The 16,141-nt window shown below is 45.4% G+C and overlaps 1 protein-coding gene across 3 annotated transcripts in view; it reads right to left on the bottom strand.

The window, feature by feature from the left end:
• The window catches only part of LOC141082812 (uncharacterized), a 125,004-nt gene that overhangs the window by 102,726 nt on the left and 6,137 nt on the right, over window positions 1–16,141 (bottom strand). The window contains exon 1 of one of the 3 annotated variants that reach the window (XM_073566761.1): window positions 2,598–4,083. The exons of the other annotated variants lie outside the window; for them this stretch is intronic. The gene's annotated coding sequence lies outside the window, so the exon portion shown is untranslated. Of the gene's footprint in view, window positions 1–2,597; window positions 4,084–16,141 lie in introns of those variants that run through there. 3 annotated transcript variants of the gene reach the window in all.

Below are 16,141 nucleotides of genomic sequence, written 5' to 3'. Positions count from 1 at the left end.
CCCGTTCCACTCTGTATCCTTCTTCCAGCTTGGCGGCTGCCCAGGGTGCGCGCAGGTCCCAGGGCACTGTGCTTAGGGCGCGAGCACGCTTTCCCTCTCTTAACCCCTTCCAGGCATTTGCAGTAAATATACATCATGATAGGGAAGGACTTCCAGACCAATGCAGTACATGTATGTCATGGCGATTGACGCTGGGTGTCAGCTAATTCTGACAAATGACACCCAGCTCTCGGTGCCAGGAGGCACTTTAACTCCCTAAATGCTTCAATTGGTGAGATCGCAGCATTTAGCAAGCAGGCAGAGGGAAGAAAACCCCTCTGCCCTTGGATCTGTCCCGATCATTAAATGACAACATCCGAGTCATCAGGCACTAGCAAGTCAGTTAAATCATGCACAGTGCATGATCTAACTCATTTGTGTCTGCAGGACTGACAGCCTATAACAGTGATGGTGAACCTTTTAGAGACAGAGTGCCCAAACTGCAATCCAAAACCCACTTATTTTTCGCAAAGTGCCCTTAATACTGAGGTTTTAGATTAGAAAGACAACTCATACATTAGCACGCTATAGAGTCAATATCAAAGAGCTTGTAAGCGCTGCACTCCAAGCCTCCAAGATACCAACCACCAATTATAGTGAGGGTTTGTTCTTGAGAATGGAGAGGATTTTTAATTAAATATAAAATTGCAAAGTTGTTTTGTTTTTACAACATCTTTACAATTGTAACCCTTTATCATGATGAGAACAATCCCTTTAAGGCAGGGATATCAAACTCAAATACACAAAAGCGGGAGTCACACATGGCAATCTCGCTAGCGATATCGCTGCTGAGTCACACTTTTGTGACGTAACAGTGATCTCACCAGCGATATCGCTGTGTGTGACAGCGATCAGCGAGCGGCCCCCCTGCCGGTATCGCTGGAAGAAACCTCTGGACATTTTTTTGGTCGCTGCGTGTGACAGGTGGGAGACCAGCGATCAGCTGTAAAAAATAAAATTAAAATAAAAAATATTGTTATTCTCACCTTCCGGCGTCCCGCGCAGCCTTCCCGCTCTCTCCACGCTCCGGTCCCAGTGATCCTTTGCAAGAATTACCGCGAGATTTCGCGAACCCGCGAGAACGGACGTCATCAAGGTAATTCTCGCAAAGGATTACTGGGACCGGAGCGTGGAGAGAGGCGGTATGGCTGCGCGGGACGTCGGAAGGTGAGAATAACAATATTTTTTATTTTGATTCTATTTTTGACATGAATCCATGGCATCAGCGCTAACGAACACAGCGATGCCGGGCGCTCGGCATCGCTGTGCTGATCGCTGGTGAAGCTGTCTGTGTGACAGCTCACCAGCGATCACATAGCGACTTACCAGCGATCCTGACACCTTGATATCAGTGTCGGTATCGCTGGTAAGTCGCTATGTGTGACTCCAGCTAAAGGGCCAAAGTTAAAAGCTTGCAGAAAGTTGCAGGGCAACCTTGATATTTGTTAAAAAATTTTCTACAATTGAGGAAGTTTTTCCTTATGAAATAAAATGATAAACTATTGGAATTATACTGGAATAATATAATATAACAGCAGTAAAAAGCGTATGGCCTAATGGCCTAATTTACATATGTAATAACAAAGAATAAAAACCTTGATTAAAACAGATAATAAAGTTGATGCAAACAAACACAGTATGATACCTTCACAGTGAACTCCTCCACACGCATAGTATGATGACCCTACTGTACCCCCCTCCCTCAGTATCTGCTTTAAAAACAACAGCATCACTGTGTTTGATTGGCCTGCAAACTCGCCTGACCTTAACCCCACAGAGAATCTATGGAGTATTGTCAAGAGGATGATGAGAGACACCAGACCCCACAATGCAGATGAGCTGATGGCTGCTATCAAAGCAACCTGGGTTTCCATAACGCCTCAGCAGTGTCACCGGCTGATCGCCTCCATGCCATGCTGCATTGATGCAGTAATTGATGCAAAAGGAGCCCTGACCAAGTATTGAGTGCATTTACTGAACATACACTTCAGTAGACATACATTTCGGATTTTAAAATCATTTTTCCAGCTGGTGTTATAAAGTAATCTAATTTACTGAGATAATGACTTTTGGGTTTTCATTGGCTGTAAGCCATAATCATCAACATTAACAAAAATAAACACTTGAAATAGATCACTATGTGTGTAATGACTATATACTGTAATAGGAGTTTCACTTTTTGTATTGAATTGTATTCTAATTTTGTGAGATGTACCTGTATACTCACGTGGTCAAAATCGTTGGTGCCCCTTGTTTAATGACAGAAAAACCCACAATAGTGACAGAAATAATTTGAATCTGACAAAAGTAATAAATAAAAAATCTCTGAAAATGAACAAATTAAAGTCAGACATTGATTTTCAACCATGCTTCCACAGATTTAAAAAAACAAATAAAACTCATGAAATGATGGTACCCTTTAATTCAATATTTTGCTATACTGTATATACCTAAATATATATATTTATATATATATATATATATATATATATATATATATATGTAATAACCCTGCTGGCATCACTGCATGGCCACCCATCCCCCGCACACCAACTTACTTTCTGCTTCAAGCCATGCTGTGAATTCTGTCTGTTGCCAGCTCTGTGCCTCTGCTCTCCATGTTTCCAGACTGTGTGTATAGGGGGGCGGCGCCTGAACTCTCTGGTTCTTATGCAGTCAGGGTGCACCTGGGTAATCTGTCCCTGACCAATCACCTGGAGCCCTTGACTATTTAGCTTCGCCACTCCCACTGAAACATTGCCTGTGCAATGTCTAAACTCAGTTAGCTCCTTGCTGCTGAGCCAGCCAGGCCCTGTTCTGTGTATCTCCTTCTCTGGAGGAATACTTCTTATCTTGCCTTGTACCTTGTCCACCTGCCAGGAGGCAGAATATCCTGGTCCTTGTGTCTTTATCCCTGTCTCTCTGTCTGAACTCAGTCTTACCTTTCTCTATCATTCTCCCTTTCTCCTTGTCCGTGGCCCCCTTCCTTGCTGTGTTTTTCCTTGTGTCCTCCCTGTCTGTGCATCTGCACTCTCACAGCTTTATCTGTGCATCTGCACTCTAGCCACTCTGTCTGCACGGCTCCTGCTGCCGCTGCAGAACCTCTTGCTGCAGCTTCTCTCCACAGACCTTGTGGTTCAGCTTTGCTCCATTCTTGCTGCTGCTGCAGAACCTCTTGCTGCAGCTTCTCTCCACAGACCTTGTGGTTCAGCTTTACTCCATTCTTGCTGCTGCTGCAGAACCTCTTGCTGCAGCTTCTCTCCACAGACCTTGTGGTTCTGCTTTGCTCCATTCCTGCTGCCGCTGCGGAACCTCTTGATGCAGCTTCTCTCCACAGACCTTGTGGTTCAGCTTTGCTCCACTCCTGCTGCCGCTGCAGAACCTCTTTCTGCAGCTTCTCTCTCCACTCCTGCCTTCACCTGCACCTCCTGTGTGAATAGGTCCAAACCTGTTCCTTCATATTCCACTCTTGCCTGCCTGCATCCATACCTGCACCTGCTGTGTGAACAGGTCCAAACCCATTCCTTCATATTCCACTCCTGCCTGCCTGCATCCATACCTGCACCTCCTGTGTGAACAGGTCCAAACCTGTTCCTTCATATTCCACGCCTGCCTGCCTGCATCCATACCTGCTGTGTGAACAGGTCCCTACCTGTCCTGTGTCTCAAGCCGTGCCCGCCTGTCCTGTGTCTCAAGCCGTGCCCGCCTGTCCTGTGTCTCAAGCCGTGCCCGCCTGTCCTGTGTCTCAAGCCGTGCCCGTTTGCCCAGTGTCTCCAAGCCGTGCCTGCTTGCCCTGTGTCTGTCTGCCAGTCAGTCACATCTGTCCAAGTGACTTGTCTCCAAATGGGATCAGCAGCCACAGCCAGACACCACCCTGGAGTGGCACCCGACAGCTATCTGCAGCACAAGCCTGACCTCACCATCAGAGGCTCCATTGAAGACCAAGGTAGCTGTCGCAGTCACGCCCCTTCCAGGGTAGTCTGGTCTGTGGCACAGTGGGGCCATAACCCCCGGCTCGCGCCATTCAGCCAAGGCGCGAGCTTGACAGTATATACATACACACACACACACACACACACACACACACACACACACACACACACACACACACACACACACACACATTGTATCCATAATTAAATATTATGAAAAAAAAACAACAACATTTGGTATCACCGCAGCTGGAAGAACCCAAGCTATAAAACTGTACCACTAGTTAACCCCTTCAGTGAACAGCATTAAAAAATAATTAAAGGGAACCTGTCACCCCCCCAGGGTGTTTTTAAGTAAAAGAGTCACCTTCAGCAGCACCAAGGCTGCATTCTGTGAAGGTGGCTCTTCCGTTTCTGACCCCTAATAACGCTGAAATATCGACTTTTATAAATAGGTCCTCATACCTGTAATGCGTCCCATAGGTATGGTGTGGCCCCCTGTATCAGCCGCCTCCCATCCGTCCATCATGCCTGTGTCTTGTGCCTGGGCACCGCCTACCATCCATCAATCATGCTGCTTGTCTTGTGCCTGGGCACTGCCCTCCATGCCCTCCATGCAGAGCAGTGCGCCTGCACAGGAGCCGCGACAGGAAGCATAGAAGAGAACGTCACCACTAGAAGATGGGAGGCGCCGGACCGGACCGCGACACCCATCGGACCAAAACCAGACCCGGACCGCCCCTGGTTGAGTATAACTCATTTTTCTTCTCTTTCAGGTTACATCGGGGGCTTATCTACAGCATTACAGAATGACGGTGGCGCTGCGCAAACAGCCCGTCCTCATTAGCCCCAGAAACGCTTCATTGTGTAGACGGATGCCTCTAACGTGGGCCAAGGAACAGTCCTGTCAAAGGATGTGAACGGAGAGGAGCACTCGGTCACCTACCTAAGTAGGAAACTCACCCCGGCTGAGAAAATTATAGCAGAGTGGAGAATGAGTGCCTCACCATTAAGTGGGCCTTGGAGTCCATACACTATTATAATGTATACTCGGTCGACCATTTTGCTTGGTGACAGATTATTCACCCTTGGTATGGATGAGAAATGCCTAGGAGAGGAATGCTCGGGTCACCAGCATTCTCTCTCTGCAGAATTTTAATTTCATTGTGGAACATCGGGCGGGAAGTCGCAGGGAAATGCTGAAGCCTTGTCCCGGGCCTCCTGTATGGTGACAAATGTTCAACCCCACAAGTTTGAACAGAGGGGGGTATGTGAGACAGTGACCGGTGTTATATGCGAGGGTCGCTATGTGTCCCCCAGGATGCTCACAGAAGTGTATTAAGGCTGCTGGAGTGCATTGCAGCCACAGATATAGCTGTGGTTGCAATACAAAATAAAAGTAAGTGTGATCTTGGACAAGCTATTTGCCCAAGGCAGATTTAGAAAACCCGGCATGGGCTTTTATTTTTGGAGCGAACTATAGGATGATAGCAGAGCAGTTCACTGTCTCCAAGCCGGGTCTTGGTGTGGGAGAGAGGGTCTCCATCGAGTGTCCGGGTCGGAACCAAGGGGACCGTCATTTGGGTTCCGGGGGAAGCTGTCCCCAGGGGACAGAGTTCGGGGACGGACCGTTGTGACAGACAGATGGGCTGGGGGAGGGACCAGTATAAAGGAGGCGGGGAATTCCCGGGACAATGAGTCAGCAGACCGGGACAGAGGCAGCAGGAGACTGCGGGAGTGACTAGAAGCTAGAGCGACTTACCGGTGCCAGGGAAGACGCTCACTGAGGACTCCAGAGGGACGGCGCCACTGAGATCCTCTGAAACTTGCTGCCCCGCTCCTGACCACGGCCTCTGCGGCCCCAGTTCGACCCGCGGCCGCTGCCGCCTCACCTCAGCCCGCAGCTGCGGCCTACCCGCCTCGTTCTAGCTCGCGGCTGCAGCCCGCCACCCGCAGCCGCCCAGCTCTCACCAGTGGCCGCGGCAAGTACAGTGCCGTTGGCAGCCACCACTGTCCCGCTCCGGTCCGCAGCAGGGGCCAAGCCTCTGCTGACCGCAGACTCCCCGTCGCAGCCGTTGGCTGCGCAGGTGGCCTGTCATCCGCCACCCCACATCGCTGCCACTTGCCCCAGTCCGGGGGTTGCAGCCCATCCTGTTATGAATGGGTCACCGAGGAGAAAAAGGCAAAACAAGCTAAGCCACAGAAAACCAGAGTGGTTGGTAACTCTGCAGATTGCAGATCCCTGATCTTACCACACAACTAGCAGTAGCCTTGGAGCGTGCCTACGATGAACCTAGACGCCTCGTCACGGCCGGAGGACTACATAAGCCTAAAGCAAGAAAAGGGAAAACTAACTGCCTCAGAGCAGACCCCAAAGGAATAGATAGCTCCCACACATGTATTGACGGTGAAACAAGATGAAGGCACAAACACAAGCAGGAAAATAGGCTGAGCAAATGATGGGGCCCAAACTAACTAGACAGGAAAGGAAAGGGAAGACACTGTCTGCAACCTGCAAAAAAACCCTACAAAAATAATGTCCAACACTTCTGATAGCAAAATTAACCGTGAAGTCACTAGACTTCTCCCACTATATCAGCACTCTGAAATATTCTGAGACAGAGCAAAAAGAGATCAAACTAGTAAAGGACAAAAAGCCAATTGGCAAAACACTGATAAAAAAGAGTGGAAATTCAGCTCAGCCCCCAGCCGGGGCTGGCAGACCACACAAAAAACTGAACAGACCAACAAAATGTGTGAACATTAGCAGAAAAACAGCTTTAGATGACTGGAACAGAGCTGAAAACCAAGAGCTGACAAGCCAGAAGGAATCACCAGCAACTGAATAGGGCGTCGGCTGTCTTAAATCCAATCTGAGAATCCTGAGAACCAATCGTCATCCTCATTCTCAGGTGGCAGATCTCCACCGATCAAACCAGCCGGACCACCTCCCAACACCACCAGAGGGAGTCCAGAAGGGGAACCAGAGAATTAACTCACAACACCATCCGTCCAAGGACTCCGCCGGGGCCTGTGGGGCTCCAGTGTCATCGGCGCGCCGGATCGCGCGAAGACTTTGCCAACGCCTCAGCAACTGGGCCCAGCGACTACTACTCCGAAAGACCACCAACCCAAACGGCAAGGGACGTCTGGACGGCTAAGGTGACTATATAATTAAGGACCCGTAGTCTGCCATACCGCAGCCCTATAGTGACCGGCTATTGCCGGAAGTAGTCGTGTTCTACCCGTTTGTGTTTGCTTGTACTTTATAGAGCCCCTGCGAGGGCAACCAGTGTTACCCCCTTTTGTTGATCAGGCCGTGACTGAGGAAAGTTCCCTCTAGTCTTATAAACGTTATTCTAGAAAGCACCAAATTGTCTCACAACTCGCCACTGCATCCTGCAAGTACCACATTAGAAACCCTGCAGCAAAGGGTTTGGGTATGTCAGAGTTTGTTTGCAAACTGCAGAGCAGGTGGCGCTTAGGTGTGCAGTAACACAGAGCCAAGGGAAGCGACCGTCTGGTGCCCCTCAGCGTGACATGGTGGTGTCGTCGCCCAAGGCAACCGGTCTCGGATACGGACTGTTTTGACGCCCCAGCTGTGATCCGCAGGATATAGTTGTATTCCCTTTGTAAGTTTATTTTGGACATTTCATGGGACCTTAACCACTTTCTGACATCTGACGTACTATCACGTCCACGGTACCCGGGCCCATATGGCCGGGGATGGGATAGTACGTCATCACAGCTGACACCCGGCACTATGTGTCGGGGCGGTCACGGACCTCCCACGGCACATTAACCCCTGGCACACTGCAATCAAACAAGATCGCAGTGTATCGGGGGATTAGGGAGGCATCGGCAGGGAAGGGGCTCCCTCCGTGCTTCCCGAGCCCCCCCGAGCAGCGCGGTGTGCTGTGCTGCTCGGAGGGTCTCCTTCCCTGCAGGCAGTGAGGAAGCCTGTGCAGCGCCTGTCAGAATGCTGATCTGACACAGCGCTGTGTTAAGTGTCAGATCAGCGATCTGAAACTTCACAGTAATGTCCCCCCCGGGACAAAGTAATAAAGAAAAAAAAAAGGTGTAAAAATAATTTATAAAAAAAAGTAAATTTAAAAAATAAAAATCCCTAATAAATACATTTTTTGGACATAAAAACCCCCCAATAAAAGTACACATATTTAGTATGGCCACGACCATAACAACCCGACCTATAACACTGTCCCACTAGTTAACCCCTTTAGTGAACCCCTTACAAAATAAAAGAACAAAGCAAAAAACAATGCTTTATCATCATACCACCGAACAAAAAGTGCAATAACGCGCGATCAAAAAGACGTATATAAATAATCATGATACCGTCGAAAATGCCATCTTGTCCCGCAAAAAACGAACTGCCAAACAGCGTCATCAGCGAAAAAATAAAAAAGTTATAGCTCGCAGATAAAGCGATGCAAAAATAATTATTTTTTATATAAAACTGGTTTTAATGAATAAAAGCGCCAAAACATAAAAAAAAGACATAAATGAGGTATCACTGTAATCGTACTGACCCAATCAATAAAACAGCTTTATCAATTTTACCACACGCGGAACGGTGTAAATGCACCTCCCAAAAGAAATTCTTGAAACGCTGGTTTTTGTTCATTCTTCATCCCAAAAATTGGAATAAAAAGCGATCAAAAAATGTCACGTGCCCGAAAATGGTACCAATAAAAACATCAACTCATCCCGCACAAAATAAGACCTCACATGACTCGGTGGGTCAAAATATGAAAAAATTATAGCTCTCAAAATGTGGTGGTGCAAAAACTATTTTTACAATAAAAAGCATCTTTTAGTGTATGACAGCTGCCAAATATAAAAACCCACCATAAATAATAAATCAAACCCCCCTTTATCAACCCCTTAGTTATGAAATAATAAAATAAAAAAAAGTATTTATTTCCATTTTCCCATTAGGGTTAGGGTTACGACTGAGATTAGGATTAGGGGTCTGTTGGGGTTAGGGCGGAAGTTAGAATTGGGAGGTTTCCACTGTTTGGGCACATCAGGGGCTCTCCAAACGCAACATGGGGTCTGATCTCAATTCCAAGTCAATTCTGCATTGAAAAAGTCAAACGGTGCTCCTTCCCTATCAGCGTACTCAGGACAAATTGGACAACAACTTTTGCGGTCAAATTTCTCCTTTTTCCCCTGGAGAAAATAAAAAAATTGTGGACTAAAAGATCATGTTTGTGGAAAAACTATGATTTTTTTATTTTCACGCCCGGGCGTTATAAACTTCTGTGAAGCACTTGGGGGTTCAAAGTGCTCATCACACATCTAGATAAGTTCCTTGGGGGGGTCTAGTTTCCAAAATGGGGTCATTTTTGGGGGGTTTCCACTGTTTAGGCACATCAGGGGCTTTCCAAACGTGGCATGGCGTCCGATCTCAATTCCAGCCAAAAAAGTCAAATGGCGCTGCTTCCCTTCCGAGCTCTGCCATGTGCCCAAATAGTGGTTTTACCCCACATGTGTGGTATCAGCGTACTCAGGACAAATTGCACAATAACTTTTGGGCTCCTGCTACCCTTGGGAAAATAAAAATTGGGGGTGAAAAGATCATTTTTGTGGAAAAAAATATGATTTTTTAATTTTACGGCTGTACGTTATAAACTTCTGTAAAGCCCTTGGGGGTTCAAAGTTCTCACCACACATCTAGATAAGTTCCTTGGAGGTCTAGTTTCCAAAATGGTGTCATTTGTGGGGGGTTTCCAGTGTTTTGGCACATCAGGGTCTTTCCAAACGCGACATGGTATCCGATCTCAATTCCAGCCAAAAAAGTCAAATGGCGCTGCTTCCCTTACGAGCTCTGCCATGCGCCCAAATAGTGGCTTACCCTCACATGTGGGTTATCAACGTACTCAGGACAAATTGCACAATAACTTTTAGTGTCCTGTTACCCTTGAGAAAATAAAAACTGGGGGTGAAAAGATCATTTTTGTGGAAAAAAATATGATTTTTTAATTTTACGGCTGTACGTTACAAACTTCTGTGAAGCCCTTGGGGGTTCAAAGTTCTCACCACACATCTAGATAAGTTCCTTGGGGGGGTCTAGTTTCCAAAATGGTGTCATTTGTGGGGATTTCCACTGTTTTGGCACATCGGGCTCTCCAAACGTGACATGGCGTCCGATCTAAATTCTAGCCAATTTTGCAGTGAAAAAGTCAAACGGCGCTCCTTCCCTTCTGAGCTCTGCCATGCGCCGAAACAGTGGTTCCCCCCCACATATCAGGTATCAGCGTACTCAGGACAAATTGCACAATAACTTTTGCAGTCCAATTTCTCCTGTTACCATTGGTAAAGTAAAAAAAAATTGGACCTGAAGTAATTTTTTTTGTGAAAAAAAGTTAAATGTTCATTTTTTTTTTTACACATTCAAAAAATTCCTGTGAAGCACCTGAAGGGTTAGTAAACTTCTTGAATGTGGTTTTGAGCACCTTAAGGGGTACAGTTTTTAGAATGGTGTCAATTTTGGGTATTTTCTATCGTATAGACCCCTCAAAGTGGCTTCAAATGTGATGTGGTCCCTAAAAATAAAATGGTGTTGTAAAAATGAGAAATCGCTGGTCAACTTTTAACCCTTATAACTTCCTAACAAAAAAAAATTTTGGTTCCAAAATTGTGCTGATGTAAAGTAAACATGTAGGAAATGTTACTTATTAAGTTTTTTTGTGTGCTGTATCTCTGTGATTTAAGGGCATAAAAATTCAAAGTTGGAAGATTGCGAAATTTTCAAAATTTTTGAAAATTTCAATTTTTTTCACAAATAAACGCAAGTTATATCATTGAAATTTTACAACTGATATGAAGTACAATATGTTACGAGAAAACAATGTCAGAATCACCGGGATCCGTGGAAGCATTCCAGAGATATTACCCCATAAAGGGAGAGTGGTCAAAATTGTAAAAATTGGCCCGGTCATGAACGTGCAAACCACCCTTTCGGTGTTAAGGGGTTAATGTCTTTTGAACAATTACAGGTTAAGCATGGTGTCTCGAGATCCCAATTTTTCTGCTACTTGTAGTTGAGGTCCGCCTTTCAGTCACACATGAGGTGTATGGATGTGGGCCGTGCTCTCTCCTCTCTACCTCTGATAGGAATCCTTAAACCGCAGGGTCCCCAGGGCCTTATCTCCTCTTTGTATACATACATGCTGACAGTGGGAGGGAAGTGGAATCTGCCATAAGCTCTATTAACCCCTTACCTACAATTGACGTAATATTCCGTCCATGTGACCATGGACCTAATTACCATGGACGGAATATTACGTCATCGCGATCAGCGGCGCCCACGTGGTGAGCGCCGCTGATCGCGGCCGAGTGTCAGCTAATTATCATAGCTGACACCCGGCACAATGTGTCAGGGGCGGTCACGGACCGCCCCCGACACGTTAACCCCTTGCACACCGCGATCAAACGCGATCGCGGTGTACCGGGGGTTAAAGGGAAGCATCGGCAGGGAGGGGGCTCCCTCCGTGCTACCCTGAGCCCCCCACGGCAGCGCAATGTGCAGCGCTGCTGCGGGGGGCTCCTTTCCTCCAGGCCCCCGAATCCAAGATGGCGACGGGGGCCTTCTGGGGCCTGAGGAAGCTGGCTTCCTCAGTGCCTGCAAAGCGCAGGCATGAGGAAGCCTTCAGCAGTGCCTGTGTCAGATCGCTGATCTGTCACAGTGATCTGTGATGTGACAGATCAGCGATCTGTCACAGGACAGTGATGTCCCACCTGGGACAAGGTAATAAAGTAAAAAAAGAAAAAAAAAAAGTGTTAAAAATAATTTTAAAAAAATCGCTAAATAAATTAGTAAAAAAAAAAAAAAAATATTCCCCAATAAATCCATTTTTTCAAAATAAAAAAAAACAAAAACAATAAAAGTACACATATTTGGTATCGCCGCGTCCGTAATGACCTGCCCTATAAAACTGTCCCATTAGTTAACCCCTTTAGCGAACCCCTTAAAAAATAAAAATAAAAAACGAAGCAAAAAATAATGATTTATTATCATACCACCGAACAAAAAGTGCAATAACGCGCGATCAAAAAGACGCATATAAATATCCATGGTACTGCTGAAAACGCCATCTTGTCCCGCAAAAAACGAGCCACCATACAGCATCATCCGCAAAAAAGTAAAAAAGTTATAGCTCGCAGAATAAAGCGATACAAAAATAATTATTTTTTATATAAAATTGTTTTCATTGCAAAAAACCGACAAAACATAAAAAAACGACCTAAATGAGGTATCGCTGTAACCGTACTGACCCGAAGAATAAAAACGCGTTATCAATTTTACCACACGCGGAACGGTGTAAACGCACCCCCCCAAAAGAAATTCATGAAACGCTGGTTTTTGTTCATTCTGCGCCCCAAAAATCGGAATAAAAAGGGATCAAAAAATGTCACGTGCCCGAAAATGGTACCAATAAAAACGTCAACTCATCCCGCAAAAAATAAGACCTCACATGACTCGGTAGGTCAAAATACGGAAAAATTATAGCTCACAATATGTGGTGATGCAAAAACTATTTTTACAATAAAAAGCGTCTTTTAGCGTGCGACAGCCGCCAAACATAAAAACCGCCATAAATCGTAAATCAAACCCCCCGTTATCACCCCCTTAGTAAGGGAAAAATAATAAAACTAAAAGAAAATGTATTTATTTCCATTTTCAGGGTAGGGTTAGGGTTAGGGCTAGAGTTAGGGTTAGGGCTAGGGTTAGGGCTAGGGTTAGGGCTAGGGTTAGTGCTAGGGTTAGGGCTAGGGTTAGGGCTAGGGCTCAGATTAGGGTTAGGGGTGTGTTGAGGTTAGCGTTGGAGTTATAATTGGGGGTTTCCACTGTTTGGGCACATCAGGTGCTCTCCAAAGGCAACATGGCGTCTGATCTCAATTCCAGCCAATTCTGCGTTGAAAAAGTCAAATGGTGCTCCTTCCCTTCCAAGCTCTGCCATGTGCCCAAAGAGTGTTTTACCCCCACATGTAGGGTATCAGCCTACTCAGGACAAATTACAAAACAACTTTTGGGGTCCAATTTCTCCTGTTACCCTTAGGAAAATAAAAAATTGGGGGCAAAAATATAATTTTGCGGAAAAAAATGTTTTTTTTATTTTCACGCCCAGGCGTTATAAACTTCTGTGAAGCACTTGGGGGTTCAAAGTGCTCTCCACACATCTAGATAAGCTCCGTGGGGGGTCTAGTTTCCAAAATGGGGTCACTTGTGGGGGGTTTCCACTGTTTAGGTACATCAGGGGCTCTCCAAACGCACATGACACCCGCAGACCAATCCATCAAAGTCTGCATTCCAAAACGTCACTACTTCCCTTCCGAGCCCCGACGTGTGCCCATACAGTAGTTTTCTCCCACATATGAGGTATCAGCGTACTCAGGACAAATTGGACAACAACTTTTGTGGTCCAATTTCTCCTGTTACCCTTGGGAAAATAAAAAAATGGGGACTAAAAGATCATGTTTGTGGAAAAAATACGATTTTTTTATTTTCACGCCCGGACGTTATAAACTTCAGTGAAGCACTGGGGGGTTCAAAGTGCTCACCACACATCTAGATAAGTTCCTTGGGGGGGTCTAGTTTCCAAAATGGTGTCATTTGTGGGGGGTTTCTACTGTTTTGGTACATCAGGGGCTTTCCTAACGCGACATGGTGTCCGATCTCAATTCCAGCCAAAAACGTCAAATAGCGCTGCTTCCCTTCCGAGCTCTGCCATGCGCCCAAATAGTGGTTTACACCCACATGTGGGGTATCAGCGTACTCCGGATAAATTGCACAATATCTTTTAGGGTCCTGTTACTTTTGGAAAAATAAGAATTGAGGGTGAAAAGATCATTTTTGTGGAAAAAATATGATTTTTTAATTGTACTGCTGTACGTTATAAACTTCTGTGAAGCCCTTCGGGGTTCAAAGTTCTCACCACACATCTAGATAAGTTCCTTGGGGGGTCTAGATTCCAAAATGGTGTCATTTGTGGGGGGTTTCCACTGTTTTGGTACATCAGGGGTTTTCCAATCGCGACATGGTGTCCGATCTCAATTCTAGCCAAAAACGTCAAATGGCGCTGCTTCCCTTCCGAGCTCTGCTATGTGCCCAAATAGTCATTTACACCCACATATGGGGTATCAGCGTACTCAGGACAAATTGCACAATAACTTTTAGGGTCCTGTTACCCTTTGAAAAATAAAAATTGGGGGTGAAAAGATCATTTTTGTGGAAAAAATATGATTTTTTAATTGTACCGCTGTACGTTATACACTTCTGTGAAGCCCTTGTGGGTTCAAAGTTCTCACCACATATCTAGATAAGTTCCTTGGGGGGTCTAGTTTCCAAAATGGGGTCACTTGGGGGGTTTCCACTGTTTAGGTACATCAGGGGCTCTCCAAACGCGACATGGCGTCCGATCTGAATTCCAGCCAATTTTGCATTGAAAAAGTCAAACAGCGCTCCTTCCCTACTGAGGTCTGCCATGCGCCGAAACAGTGGTTCCCCCCCACATATCAGGTATCAGCGTACTCAGGACAAATTGCACAATAACTTTTGCTGTCCAATTTCTCCTGTTACCCTTGGTAAAATAAAGAAAATTGAACCTGAAGTATTTTTTTGTGAAAAAAAGTTAAATTTTCATTTTTTTTTTAATATTCAAAAAATTCCTGTGACGCACCTAAAGGGTTAATAAACTTCTTGAATGTGGTTTTAAGCACCTTAAGGGGTGCAGTTTTTAGAATGGTGTCACTTTTGGGTATTTTCTATCATATAGACCCCTCAAAGTGGCTTCAAATGTGAAGTGGTCCCTAAAAATAAAATGGTGTTGCAAAAATGAGAAATCGCTGGTCAATTCTTAACCCTTATAACTTCCTAACAAAAAAAAATTTTGGTTCCAAAATTGTGCTGATGTAAAGTAAACATGTGGGAAATGTTATGTATTAAGTTTTTTGTGTGCCGTATCGCTGTGATTTAAGGGCATAAAAATTCAAAGTTGGAAAATTGCGAAATTTTCAAAATTTTCGACAAATTTCCGTTTTTTTCACAAATAAACGCAAGTTATTTGAATGCAATTTTACCACTACCATGAAGTACAATATGTCACGAGAAAACGTCAGAATCACCAGGATCCATGAAAGAGTTCCAGAGTTATGACCTCATAAAGGTACAGTGGTCAGAATTGTAAAAATTGGCCCGGGAGTTAACGTGCAAACCACCCTTGGTAGTGAAGGGGTTAAGGGCAGTGGGAAAGGCTCATCCCCAATTTGCAGGGAGAGGAGTGGGAAGAGATTCTGGAGTCTCCAATCGGGGTGTCTCAGTCTATTAATAATAGAATGATACAGTTACAGTGGGGCAAAAAAGTATTTAGTCAGTCAGCAATAGTGCAAGTTCCACCACTTAAAAAGATGAGAGGCGTCTGTAATTTACATCATAGGTAGACCTCAACTATGGGAGACAAACTGAGAAAAAAAAATCCAGAAAATCACATTGTCTGTTTTTGTTTCATTTTATTTGCATATTATGGTGGAAAATAAGTATTTGGTCAGAAACAAGCAATCAAGATTTCTGGCTCTCACAGACCTGTAACTTCTTCTTTAAGAGTCTCCTCTTTCCTCCACTCATTACCTGTAGTAATGGCATCTGTTTAAACTTGTTATCAGTATAAAAAGACACCTGTGCACACCCTCAAACAGTCTGACTCCAAACTCCACTATGGTGAAGACCAAAGAGCTGTCAAAGGACACCAGAAACAAAATTGTAGCCCTGCACCAGGCTGGGAAGACTGAATCTGCAATAGCCAACCAGCTTGGAGTGAAGAAATCAACTGTGGGAGCAATAATTAGAAAATGGAAGACATACAAGACCACTGATAATCTCCCTCGATCTGGTGCTCCACGCAAAATCCCACCCCGTGGGGTCATAATGATCACAAGAACGGTGAGCAAAAATCCCTGAACCACACGGGGGGACCTAGTGAATGAACTGCAGAGAGCTGGGACCAATGTAACAAGGCCTACCATAAGTAACACACTACGCCACCATGGACTCAGATCCTGCAGTGCCAGACGTGTCCCACTGCTTAAGCCTGTACATGTCTGGGCCCGTCTGAAGTTTGCTAGAGAGCATTTGGATGATCCAGAGG

Source organism: Dendrobates tinctorius, unplaced genomic scaffold (assembly GCF_039654945.1).
Source record: "Dendrobates tinctorius isolate UK_male_01 unplaced genomic scaffold, ASM3965494v1 ptg000019l, whole genome shotgun sequence".
Taxonomy (NCBI): domain Eukaryota; kingdom Metazoa; phylum Chordata; class Amphibia; order Anura; family Dendrobatidae; genus Dendrobates; species Dendrobates tinctorius.
Note: the sequence above shows the minus strand (reverse complement) of the source record. Positions and strands in the feature narration are given on the sequence as shown.